Here is a 14,062-nt window from a genome sequence, read left to right as displayed (position 1 = left end):
TGCCACCGCAGGCCACTCTTCCCTGGGTAGTGTGGCCATTGGTTCACTGTGAAAATTACATGTGTGTGTCACAAAAACTCTCAGCAAACTTAGGTGGATGCTGGAAAGAGATACTGTCTTTCCATTCCAGGATGCTATCTACTATAGCAGGAGAGAAATTAACTCACATTTTGTCATATACCTGAGTTCATCGGCACTACGCACACATTTTTTCTCATTTATTCAACAGATATTTATTATGTGCCTGCTGCTGCTGCTAAGTCGCTTCAGTCACGTCTGACTCTGTGTGATCCCAGAGACGGCAGCCCACCAGGCTCCCTTGTCCCTGGGATTCTCCAGGCAAGAACACTGGAATGGGTTGCCATTTCCTTCTCCAATGCATGAAAGTGAAAAGTGAAAATGAAGTCGCTCAGTTGTGTCCGACTCTTAGCGACTTCATGGACTGCAGCTTACCAGGCTCCTCTGTCCATGGGATTTTCCAGGCAAGAGTACTGGAGTGGGGTGCCATTGCCTTCTCCAACAGAGGAGCCTGGTGGGCTATAATCCAAGGGGTTGCAAAGAGTCAGACCCAACTCTGTGACTGAACAACAGCAACAAATCTAAGTATAGGTTTCTCAAGTAAAGGAGAGGAAAACAATATGTGCAAAGCATGAGGCAGGCCATATTGGTAAAGTTCCATGAAACAAACAAAATATATATCTGTATTTCCCATGTTAAAAGCTGGAGCAATGCTTAATGCAGAGACAAGAAAAATATTCCCATTAAAATCAGCAACAAGGCAAAGTTTTCCATTTTCACTACTACCTTTTAACACCGATCTATCAATACACTCAGAGAAGCTAAGGACCTAATGAGTTTAAGACTTGCCAGGAGGTTAAATTCTCAGTATGTGTAGAAGATATGATCATAAACCTAAGGGAAAAAATAAAAATAGGAAAAAATTAAAATGAATGCGAAAATTCAAAAAGGTCGTTATAAACAAAGTTAGTACTATGAAATCAGTAGCTCTAAATATGGGAACAATAATCAACTGGAAAATATAGTAGAAGAAAAGGTCCTATTTATGGCACCCCAAAGAATAGACTAACTAGAAATAGACCTAAACTTTGATTTCAAAGAAAATACTGACAGAACTTGATCTCACTAAACAAACTAATTTTAAAATGTATATGAAAAATGCATAGTAACAAGAATATCTAGAAAATTCTGAAAAAGAAAAGAAAGGCAGACTGGTCCTACCAGCTGGTGTTACATAAAGTTAGAGTAATTAAAACATCATGGGACTGATTAAGAAAATAAAATCCAGAAATAAACTCTAAAACATATGAGAATATAATATGACAAAGGTGGCATTTCATATCAGTGTTTGAAAAACACAATTCAGCAAATGATACTGAGACAACTAGGAAGCCATTTAGAAAAAAAAAGTTGGATTATTAAATTTATTATCAGGTCAAAGTAAATTCTGGTTAGGGGTAAATCACTAAAAAAAAAAATACTAGCATTATTTTATAATCTTAGAGAAGGAAAAGCCTAAGTATGGGGAGAAATCTGAGAAACAAGAAAAGAATAAAATTGATAAACTCAAATGCATAGAAATTTAAAATTGCATCACAAACAGAAGAAAGTTGAAAGACAATGGCAAGAGATCTAGGAAAGTTTTTATAACACATGTATCAAAGGACCAATTCTCTAAACACATACAAACACTGTAAATCAATTTTACAGAAAAAGGCCAAAACACAATAGAAAAATTGACAAAGGAGCCAATCAAACACTCAAACAGCACACACAAATGCTAACACACATCTACTACAAATAGATTTAGAACACATAAAAATGTTTAAGAGAAAGCAAATAAACCAGATTTCTCACATTTCAAATTGGCAAATATTAAGCCCCTGAATGCAGCCCTCTTGGAGACAGTATGAGGAAACAGTCCTTACCGTGTTATTGCTGGGACTGTAAATTGACGCAACCTCAAGGCAGGGTAAGTTGAATACTTCCATAGAAACCATAACACGTATATCCTTCAACCCTGCCTTTCCACTGCTGAGAATTTATCCCACTGGCACATGTGCAAAAAGATATAGTCTCAAAGCTGTTCTTGCAGCATTGTTTATATTAGCAAAGGAAATAACCTAGGTGATAATCAATAAAGGACTGGCCTAATAGATTACAGCATTTCCTTACAATGTTTCAACAGAAGCCATTCAGAGGTGATATGCTCTATCCGTATAAATATGGAATTACTATCAAGATAGTGTTTCAAAGTTTTAGAATAATGTGAAAATTTTACAATTTATTATTCTAAATCTCTAATCTCCCATTTCTGCAAAATCAATCAAACAAACAAAAAATGCATGCATTTATGCATGTGTGTGTGTGTAAGAGACCAGTACCAGTGATTGCCTTTAGGGAGGGGAACAGGATGGTTGAGATATAGAGATGGGAAGGACTTAACTTTTCACATTTGGATCTCTGGAATCATGTGCATGCATTACCTTTTAAAAACCAATTAAGCAGCAGAAAGATGAAGACCATAGTCATTTTACCGTGCAATTTGAGATTACATTGTGCAGTGGGAGGAACAGAGATGAAACTGAATAACAAAATGGATCTTGTGGAATTTTGAACATTAGAACATTCTTAACACTTAGCAAAGTGCCTGGCCCATTTTAGGTGTCCAATAAATGTTAGCAATTATTACCCACAGATTACATAACAGAATCACACATCATTTAGTGAGGTGGGAGGTTTGATTTTGCAGGTTTAACTAGAGTAGAGTGAATTCTCCTGTTACCCTGTGTTGCAGATGGTGGCGTCTGGTGAGAGCCAGCTGTGAGTCCCGGGGGCCTGACTTTGAGGTGAAAGCTGGCGCTTGGCCTGGAGCCACAGCTGGTACCCAAGTATCAGCCCAGAGGACATCAGCCCAGAACACACCTTTCTTCTTGGGCAAATAGACCTTGCAGTAAACACCTGTCCATCCCTTAGCACTTGAAACTCTCCCAACCAAATGGGCCAAGTGCCCACATCTTGAACACAATAAGGTATGGACACCTGACCCAAGCCAAGGCAATCAGATTTCCTTCTTTGGGAATACAGAACTTGAACCAAAGGAGAGTCAATTTATCTTCCCTGTGAGGCTGAGAGTATAATCTGTACAGGTGGGAGTTGTAGATTAGAGCAGCAGAAAATTTCTGTCTTCCCTGAGGAAAAAGGAGGTCTTTTACTTTTCACAACAGAGGGTTTCCAGTTTCTGGTTCCAATCCCTTCCAGAAGCACAATTATGTTAGTGACTTTGTTTTTCATCTGGGTTCTTAAATTTTGTGCCTTTTTACCCCCTTAGGCTAGGTGAACTTGATTTCTATTTTCTGTTTTGTTTTTTTCAATGAAAACATCCAAACCAATACAGGCAGTGAAAACAGTAAATCTCAACCTCTTGATAGTAACAGAGGATCGATCGAGGGGAGAGCCAGAGCCTGCCCATGGCCTTCCCAGCTCCTCCAAAGACTCACGTGCCCACAACTGGCCTGGAGGCAGAGGAATACCTCTGAGGCTGCCATCTTGGGCCTCCTCTCCCATCTAACAACTTAGGCAAAATAGGATGTCCCTGGAGCAGGGGCTGGAGGCTCTCACCATGTGTTCAGAATCCTCACGAAAGCCCTGGGCTTCCAGTGCAGACCCAAGAGTTGGAATTTCCTGCTGCTCTGGCAGGAGGAGAGCTTAGAGTCAGCTTTGATTTTAAGAAAATAAATAAATGTGCATTTTCACACATGAATTGTGGACTGAGGTTCTCAGCCACTCGATTTGTTGCATGTCAGACTTCCCTAAGTCCCTGACAGCCAAGACAGTCAGCCTTAGCTTACGGCCCAGTGCAGACTAAGTGCCTGTCAATATTTGCTGAATTGAGCGAGTGAGCAATCTTGGAAGGCAAATCTTGGAACAGCGGGCATTAGCTGCACGAAGCCTCCGCGCTCACTGTCCTCTAAAGCTGGTTGCCCCAGAGCAGATGCTGCAAGACGGCCTGGGTGGTTTCTGTCTAGGCAAGCATCCCTTCCTGGCGAGCAATACCTCTGAAGCTGCCTCGCATCTCGGGGCTTCATGCCCATCTTTTGAATTTTCAAGTGCCCCAAGCTATTGTGAATGCATTCTATGTTTATATTCCAAGCAGCTTGAATCTGTGCCTAGCAAAAATGCAAGTTGGAAAGTTAATTCATTCCTTTATGTCAAGTTAATTGCAATTTCACCCTAATCCTCTCTTGTCAAAGACGTTTCTACAATGCAGGGAGTTATCTTTTACAAGAGACACTTCAAGGTGATTTAATAACAGCACTTGCTATGAGTCACATTTTCCCTGTAGTCATCCACTCTTTGGCTTGGGAGAATAGAGTTTCAAGTATAGAAGAGAAAAGGCATTTGGCTAGGCTTAGAACCCACTTACATGCTCTCAGCCAAATGCACACCTTCGAGAAAGAACACCCTAATGAGTACTTGCAACTAAGGTACTAAACAGATCTTTCAAAGCAACGCCATTTTTGTTTGCTTTAGGGCAACTGCTATTCATGCAGGGCTCTGAAACTTCTTAAGACATTTAGGAGTTTGACAACTGTGAACAAAGGGGAAATTCAATACTGAGATCAATTATTAATTCAAAAACAATTTGAGTTTGGATTCAAGTGCACACAAGGTTTGCCTGCTAGCTGCACTCACCCAGCTTAGAGTCTACTGAGTAGCTTCCTCATCCTCACTCTCCTTCTCTCAATTGGAATACTAGGAATTTATGTCCTAGAAATCCTCCTTTTTCTCTTTTTTTTTTTTTTTAATTTTTTACCCTAGCTTCCTAGTAAAGGGAATAGGAGTGGATTTCTCTGATCTAACAATTTTTCCCCTGCATGGTGGGGGAAAACTTCCGTGTGCTTTATGCTTTCTATTTCTCATCTCACACTAACGCATACCAAAAGGCAGAGAAAGAGCACTGGCTGGATTGTGGCTAAGGACAAGGTGATTTGAGTCTAAAAAGCCAGCAGGTGGCCCCATCTTGAAGACTTCTTGGCCCCAGAGAAGTCAAGTCTCCCCCCACAGCCCCGCCTCTAGAGCCCTCATCTAATGGTAACATCTACCCCTGAGAAATTGCAGCTGAAGAACAGAACTCTCAGTAGAAACTATCTTCAAAAGACTAACCATAATGTCTCCCAGAAAAACATACACAATACACTTTAACATCAAGACTAGACAATTAGGACAGGAGGACCCCTTTGCCAAGTGCCACCTACTCCCACCTCCAGTTGGAATTCCCTGGGCATGCCGGCACTGGCGTTACTTGCTGGAGGCAGATTCCTACCCGTACTTACAAAAACCCAAACTGGCTACTCCTCATGGAGTTCTTAGCGTGTCTCTTTCAACCGGATTTCTAAAACAAGGAACAGTGTAATTGGCAGGTAACAACAGGTTAACAGGATCGTCTTAACAAGGTACTGGTGCATTTTCAGTTGACTTTCTCTGGCCAGGATGTTCCATACAGATGTCTGAGCCATGGGAAGAGATGCCAAAACACCAGAGAGCTGTAACCCAGACTAAAAGAGTCTGGCTTGTACCTTAATGGGGGGGCGGTGAGGGGGGAGGCTACTGACTCACCCTTGTGTGATGTCATACTTTGAATATGATAAGTTCAGATATAAAATTACTTGGGAGTTTAGCCGCCTTGAAACATTTGTGAAATGAAACAGGATAGAAGTGAATTAAATGGTGGAAGGCGTTAACTGTCTATGCCACACTTTCAAAACTTAGAAAAACAAAAGAGCAACAGCAGCTGTCTCTGTGCTGACAATCATTTCTTATCCCAGAAATTGACTTTGCTTGGTTGAACTGATTCCTTTGCCTTAACTGAGAATCTAAACTACCAGCAAAGTACCCTTATGTCCAGGATAGATTCCTGTGAAAATAGAGCAGAACCTTTGAACCAGGGTCCCCTGTGGGTCTGAGTGTCTGAGTCTCTCTCCAAGGGGCCCACCATGTCACCAGCCATGACTCTGTGGGGAGCAACTCTCTACCCTTGCCTTCCATAAGTTGCGTTACTGTCCCTGATGACCTTCGTATGAGCTAATGACCCCACCTGAAAGGCATAGACACTCCTTATGTGATTTCAAGGCAGAGACTTAAGCTGCCATAACCACAGAGAGTTTAGCTAAAGCCCAACTAAATCTCTAGGTGTGGGGCCCTGGGTTCTCTCCAGGACTGAGAACCACTGATTTATGTTAAAACAGCTGTCTTGGGACTTTCCTGGTGGTCCAGTGGTTAAGACTTCACACTCCCAATGCAGAGGGCCCGGGTTCCAGCCCTGGTCAGGGTACTAGACCCCACATGCCGCAGCTCAGAGTTCATATGCCACAACTGAAAGATCCTGCATGCTGCTGTGATGATTGAAGGTCCCATGAGCCATAACTAAGACCCAGTGCAGCCAAATAATAAAGTATTTAAGAAGGCAACTGTCTTTCTTGACCAAAATATGTGGGCCAATAATACACCCTGTCTTCCTGACAAATAATACAAGTAAGTGCTTTGGCAAGGTCTTTCTGTCTCTCCCAGCGTTGGTGACAAGACAGCTGGAGAAGGATGGCTGTGGGGTAGGAACACAGTGGTGCCAGGAGCCAGACGTGTAACTCCCAAAGCAGAAGTCAGTGCCCTAAAGTGATTGAAAGGGGAGAGCTAAAGGGAGATCTTTACTATGAGATAGGGTGAGGAGCCCCAAAAGGAAGCCCAGGCAGTGCTAAAGGGGACACAGAGCAGGGCTGTCAGCAGGGAAAGGCAGTGCTGGTTTACAGACAGAAGGAAGTCAACTTCCACATTGCACACCCAGTGGGATGGCCATAAGCATGGACCTGCGTCCCTGGGCACGCCCTCTCCTCAGCTCACTGGGTGCTTAAGGTCTTGAGCGGCTGTAGTTAGGTTCTGCATATGAGAGGCAACTTGGAAGGGGATGTGGGTTTTAGTTCAGATCAGCAAAATGTGTGTAACTTCGTGGGCATCAGGTCCTAGGGTTTCAAAACCCTCAACATTGATACAATTCAGTGATAAGAAAGTTAAAAATCTAAGCCACTCTGGAAAACCCACATGAATCAGTCACTGAATTATGGTTTTCCAAAGAAACAGAACCAATAGGATATCTGCAGACATATAAGAGGAGATTTATCATGGGCATCAGCTAATGTGACACCGGAGGCCAAGATATGCTCCCATACAGTGTCTGCAACCTGGAAAAGCAGGAAAGCCAGTGGTCTAATTCAGACTGGGTCTAAAGACCTGAGACCCAACAGCGCCAGTGTTTCTGGGAAGAAGAGAAATGTCTCGCTCTGAGAAAGAGAATTTGGCTTTCTCATGACTTTCTGTTCTATTTAGGTCCTCAGTGGATTAGATGTTGCCTGTCTACCTGGCTAAGTTAGCTGTGATCATTGGCACTCCACTGGGACTCTGGCCATGACAACCTGTTTGCTTAGCCCAACCACACTACTGGCCCAAGGATGGTCCATGACATTTGGGATGTCTTGCTCTAACAACTTGAGAGTAACCAATCCCATTTTTTTTCTACACTGTGCAAAACTTAAAACTATTCCCTTAATAAATCATGTTGGGTCTCTGTTGCTGCTGCTGCTAAGTCGTGTCAGTCGTGTCCGACTCTGTGTGACCCCATAGACGGCAGCCCACCAGGCTCCCCCGTCCCTGGGATTCTCCAGGCAAGAACACTGGAGTGGGTTGCCATTTCCTTCTCCAATGCATGAAAGTGAAAAGTGAAAGTGAAGTCGCTCAGTCGTGTCCGATTCTTCGCGACCCCATGGACTGTAGCGTACCAGGCTCCTCTGTCCATGGGATTTTCCAGGCAAGAGTACTGGAGTGGGGTGCCATTGTCTTCTCCATGGGTCTCTGTTACTGGGTCCTATATTCTCTCTCCAAGTTCAGGAGCCCAGAACTGAGTCTTAGTTGCATATTAGTATCACCTGAGAAGCTTGAAAAAATGTTAATGCCTGGTACCCCACCACTCAAGATTCTGATTTAATCGTGCTAAGGTGGGACAACGATGATAGTATTTTTTTTTTAACCTTTGTTAGGCTTCTTAATATTTCAGCCAACTTCTGCTCATTGTTTTTAGTGAGTGGGCACTTATAACCAACCTCCTGCCTGATTAAATGCAGCACCTATATTTCCTCCTTGACACTGTTCAGCAATTAGCCATCTCCAGTTTCCTAAGTGGAAATCTAAAGATTATAGGGACGTTCTTGGCTCACTGGAAGCCTGATATTTTTAATGAAACTAAAATACACCAACTCTTCCTGGTGAATTTATTCTAAGAGGTTTCTAAGAATTCTCCATAACATTGAAGGTTGGTAACGTAGAGTTTATTGACTCTCATAGCAGGAGGGTGTGTTTGTGGAATAGAGTTCTCCTTGCCATCTTCCAAACCTCTTCCTACTATCTTTGTATTTAATGGCCTTAAAAGTACTGACATTGAGGCAACCTGCATTTTCAATCCAACTTTAATCCAAAAGTCTCCATTAACAATGTTTTTATCAACTGCAGAAAAATCTACTCCCAAATTCTGCCCCCATTTCTCTCCATCTTACAAATAAAAGAACAAACTAGCTGACTGACCCACTTGAATCTTATCTTGAGGAATTTTTAAGAAAATGCTTATGTTAAGGGTTGGGGAAAGAAATGGTGAGGACCGAATTCACTTTAGGCTCCCTTGTAGTTTCTCAGGGAACTTCAAATATATGTCACCTCTTGATTCTTATGTTTAATCCTCATTATGAAAGTGGGAAGGTGAGTTCTCCACCCTGCAGGAATTTCTCAAGGCTCTTTCAACCCAGTCAAAACACCAGGTCCTGGTTCTGAGATACTTTTCAGACTGCTCTGCCTTCTGGATTTTCACTACATTTTTGTCTGTGTTGCTACAAAATTCATTATCATGGTTTGATTAGCTGGGTTGTTTCCTGTCTCTCTCCCATGAGGTCCTTCAGAGCTGAGGCTGCATCTTTTCTTCTAAATATATCCAACCTGACACAGGAGGTACTCAAGTGTGGGGTCATAAAGAATGACCCAACAAATGAAGAGTCAGTTCCCCCCAAAGATGCCTGAAAGTGGTCTAGTTGGAGGACAAGAGAGAAAGGTCAGGACCGTGGGTACCCTAGCAGGGCCTGGACTGCAGAGATTTATTGCTAAGTCTTCTGCTTTTGCCTCCATTTGTCCACTGTTGTTTTGCCAATCAATATCATTAGTTGTTGAATAACATTCATTTATACATTATTTAGTAGGGGCAATCAGTCAAAGTCCCCATGATTGTGGCCCAGCTTTTTAAACTTGCCTCTTATCTGTAAACACATTTCCTGAGCTGCTCTATCTTTTCATCTTGTCTAGGTGATCTATAGCAATATCCCCGAACCTGCCTATTTTCTTTTTAATCCCCTGATGGATTATAAATAGCCCGCTCTCAACCTTCCCAAAGCTTTGAAGGCAAATTCCGGCTTCCTAAATTACTATCAACCTCTTGCTCCACACTCAGACCCCTTCAGGAGACTGCACTCCTTCTCCAGGACAGATACACAAAGCCTCCTACACTTCTCTGCCCTCAGGCTGAAGTAATACTACAGCAACTACCAATGTGTGGAAAGAAAGCACGTGAAAGAAAACAGTGAGTAAGAGGGAAGAGAGAGCCGCAAGAATAGATGTGAGGGAAATCCAAGGAATACAGACATGAGGCCAGGAAGGCAAAAATGAACAGAGGAAACCCGGGAGAGCCTGGGCTTGCTCTCTTTGACATTAAGGCACCACACTTGTGGTAAAACACCCAAATCAGTCCAACCTGCTCTGATGTCAATGCCATTATAAGAGGCAAAATGGCCTGGAAAGAACTCAACTGTCTGCCTTATGGATCCTTTTTACTCTCTGCACAGAGAAAAAGAGCCCCATTACCCACCTTCCTAGATTTCAGACAAGTGCCTCCATCAAGGCACATTGTGGGGTTTGGGACCACAGATTTTTGTTTTAATTGGAGGATAATTGTTTTACAATGTTGTGTTGGTTTCCACCATACAAAAACATGAAATCAGTCATAATTATATATAGGTCCTCTCTCTCTTGAGCCTCCCTCCTGCTCCCATGCCACCCATCTAGGTCATCAAAGAGCGCCATGCTGGGCTCCCTGTGTTTCAGAGCTTTCAATTCACTTTAATGAACACCTCAGGATATTCACTTCCAACAGGACCAAGCTCCCAAGACACCCTTGAGTCCCTGCTTGTAAAAGCCACTCACAGGGCAAAGTGGAATCTTCTCTTCCCCAGGTCCCCAGGTCTGCCATTCAGACCAGAGGTGAGCAGCCACGGTGCCCTTCTCAGATTTCCATTCTTTCTGTGGATTCACTTTGCATTTCTGGTTATGGCCTAATCCATTGAGAAGCACTTATTCTCAGCATACCTCTTGAGCAAGCTCTAAGTTGCTGCTTCTCAGTACAAAATCATTCAACTAGAATGTAGCTGCAAGAGGGGAGAATTTTTTGTTCCCTTCTGAACGCTCGCAGTCTAGAACAGTGTTCTGAAAGAAACATTCCTGAATAAATTAAGATATTATTCTTCCCTCCATTTTACAGTTGAGATGAGAAAGAGTTTAGGGTGACTAATTTTAACTTGTCTAGGTCATTGAGCCAGTACATGACAGAGCTACACAAATAGTAGTAGGGCTTATCAACCTCCCTCCCCAAGCTCAACATGCCTCTGTGGGAAACATTTTTGCCAGGATCACTCAACTGGGGGTTCAGTCCAGTTCAGTCGCTCAGTCATGTCTGACTGTTTGCGACCCCATGAACCACAGCATGCCAGGCCTCCCTATCCATCACCAACTCCCGGAGTCTACCCAAACTCATGTCCATTGAGTCGGTGATGCCATCCAACCATCTCATCCTCTGTCGTTCCCTTCTCCTCCTGCCCTCAATCTTTCCCAGCATCAGGGTCTTTCAAAATGAGTCAGCTCTTTGCATCAGGTGGCCAAAGTACTAGAGTTTCAGCTTCAACATCAGTCCTTCCAATGAACATCCAGGACTGATTTCCTTTAGGATGGACTGGTTGGATCTCCTTGCAGTCCAAGAGACTCTCAAAAGTCTTCTCCAACACCACAGTTCAAAAGCATCAATTCTTTGGCGCTCAGCTTTCTTTATAGTCCAACTCTCACATCCATACATGACTACTGGAAAAACCATAGCCGTGACTAGATGGATCTTTGTTGACATTCGATAGATGTTTAGTAAACAAATTAATGTCACTGGAAAAGAAATTTTAGATTTTCCTAGGAAAATATTGGATACTGGTCGTCTTGTCCAGGCCAGCCAATTACATCCACCTCCGTGAAAATGATGGTGACCATTTGAGAAATTTGGTTGGGGGCCATAGAAGTTAATCACATTTGAGAAGAAAGTCATAATCCTAATGGAAAGTTTGAAAAACAAAATATATAACTAGTAGAATGGAACCTCCTTGATAACAAGAAAGAAACCCGGAGCAGAATCTGTCATGTTAGTTCTGCCCAGGAATACACAGAGATGGGATGTGAGTTCCACAAGTCAAGCTGGGAGGTGGGCTGCTTTCCAACTACTAAAAACATTCCAGAAGGAAAGACAAATGGCCATGACTTAGAAAGCAGAAAGTTGAGTTGGTGAAGCATAAACAGGCAGTCTACGGAAATCCAAGCTGACACCTTCTAATATATATATCTTTTCTTTCTCTGTTCCCCCTGTGCAGGCTTCAGAGTTTTGCCACATTTGCTCTCAGGGGAGGAGGATGGAGACCAGCTAAGGAACAAAAATTCCTTCTCTGTTTCCTTGAGTCTGTCCAGGGGTCTGGGATATCAGGAAGTGCCTTCAAGTTCACAGCTCTTTTGGGTCAAGAAATAACATTGCTCCTTATCCACTACCAAACTCCATCTGAGAGGAAGATTAGTGCCCCAAATGAGGACTCACCCAGCTGGCAGCTCCAGATTCCTTTTATTGACATGACAACAGAAGGAATCTCTCCTTAAGTGTCAATTGGACCTAGTGACTTGCTTCTCATGAATAGAATATAGAAAAAGGTAATGGGTGTCACTTCCATGATTAGATTATAAAACCATGACTTCCATTTTGCTAGCAGACTCTCGGCTTGCTGGCTTCTCTCTGCAAGCTGTCAGCTGGAGAAGCTCACACAGCAAGAAACTGAGAGTGTCCTCCAGCCAACAGCCAACAAGGAACTGAGGCCCACAGTCCAACAGCCTGTGAGGAATTGTTGAATCCTGCCAACAACCACTAAATGAACTTGGAAGCACATCATGCCAAACTGGAGCCTTGAGATGACTATAGCCTAGCCAGCCAGCAGCTTGACTGCAGCTCTTGGAGGGGCTCTGAGCCAGAGGACCCAACTAAACCAGGCCTAGACTCCACAGTAACTGTGAGATTAAAAAATATGTGGTGTTTTAAGCTGCTAAATGTACGGGTAATTTGTTATGTGGCAACAGATAACTAATACAAGAGTAGCAAAAACATGAGATGCATGTTGCAGAGGTTCATGCTAAGGGTACCATGAGAACACAGAAATTTGGGGTCAGAGGATACTTAATAGTATACTGTTAAGTATATTGTGGAGGGGAAGAGTAGGGGACCCTACCTAATAATGCAAAGCTGGCCTTGCTACTCCTACCCACTACAGCTGCCCATTTATCTGGTGGGTGAAGCCCAAGTGTGTTAGTCTGGCAACAAGGATGGCCAGCATGTGGCCTTTGCCTACTTTTCCAGTTTTCTCTCTTGCTTTCCCCCATCTGTAGCCTATCTTTGAGTCAAATTGAATTAGATGTAATTGTCCTCAGTACTTTCCCCTTTGTCCATAGTGGGCTCTCTTCCTGGAATGCCTTTCTGTACCAGGCATTCCATGCCTCCTGGGTTTTCTGTGCAGCTCCATGCAAACCCCCATACCTGGCCCTATGGTGACTCCCTCATACCACACATTGCCCTGCCCGCAACTTCTGTTTTTCTTGCCTGGTATTCCATCTAGCTCTAAGGCTCAGGGCTTATCCTCCAAGTTACTCAAAGTCTGGAAAATCCCTCAGTCAGCAGCCAATGAAATAACCATGGGGTGGACCTTCTAGGAAGATGAACAATTATTTATTGGCTAAATTATAATTTCTATCACGCTACTGAATACAGATACCTGACACCTTTAAATCAGTGGCATCTTATCTTGTGGACGCCTTCCATTTTGAAGAAAGAGAAAAATTGATGACTTAGTTTGTCAAAAATTTTGCTTCCATACAAATAAACTTATTGTTCTGATGGATTTCAAAGCAAGATCAATAATGACCAATAATGACCCTTGGAGAAAAAACTTTGAATTCTATGAATGTAGGATGACTTGGAAAAAAAAAAAATACTACTCCTCCTCAGTCAACTTGGAATCACCATCATCTTTCATCCACAGAAAACATCCAAAAGCTAAGTTGACATCTCTATTCCTTTAGGTCATAAGTCAACACTGTAGTCAAATCTGTGGAGATTCCACACAGCAAGTGACTTTTGAGTTTTTATAAGTTGGTGAGGTATGAGGACACCATCAGTGGGCTGGGGACTCAACTATGTAAATATGCTGGGAAAACACCTTTGAGGAGGATTGGATGATTCTGTACAAAAATTCTGGAGCCTGAACATCCATACCATAGACCCTATTGAGGCTAACATAGTTACAAAGGAGAAAGCTAATTTCAGGCAAACAATTTTTCCACCTTGGTTACCGAGTTAAAGACACGAGGAAATAATCCATTTACCGAAAGGCAAAACTAAAACAAGAATAAACAGTGATCTTCTTATGCTAGAATTGCTAACAAATTGGATCGTATAAAAGAAACTAAAAAGGTCTACCTGGTGCACAAAAACAATCAGGAAACATTCAGTATTTCAGGGCCAACACGTTGTCTCCATCAGAGGAAATCTGACTAGTGCCTTCTTAAGTACCTCTGCTTTATTTACACCCAGATATGATTTCCCTCATTCCTATGT

At 42.7% G+C, this 14,062-nt stretch overlaps 1 long non-coding RNA gene across 1 annotated transcript; it reads left to right on the top strand.

The window, feature by feature from the left end:
- The first annotated feature begins 905 nt into the window (after window positions 1-905).
- LOC129649947 (uncharacterized) lies at window positions 906-8,491 on the top strand. The gene is made up of 3 exons (XR_008713446.1): window positions 906-1,990; window positions 2,816-3,050; window positions 7,399-8,491. It is a non-coding gene; the product is annotated as an uncharacterized LOC129649947 (long non-coding RNA).
- Window positions 8,492-14,062: the final 5,571 nt, after the last annotated feature.

Source organism: Bubalus kerabau, chromosome 4 (genome assembly GCF_029407905.1).
Source record: "Bubalus kerabau isolate K-KA32 ecotype Philippines breed swamp buffalo chromosome 4, PCC_UOA_SB_1v2, whole genome shotgun sequence".
Classification (NCBI taxonomy): Eukaryota; Metazoa; Chordata; class Mammalia; order Artiodactyla; family Bovidae; genus Bubalus; species Bubalus kerabau.
Note: the sequence above shows the minus strand (reverse complement) of the source record. Positions and strands in the feature narration are given on the sequence as shown.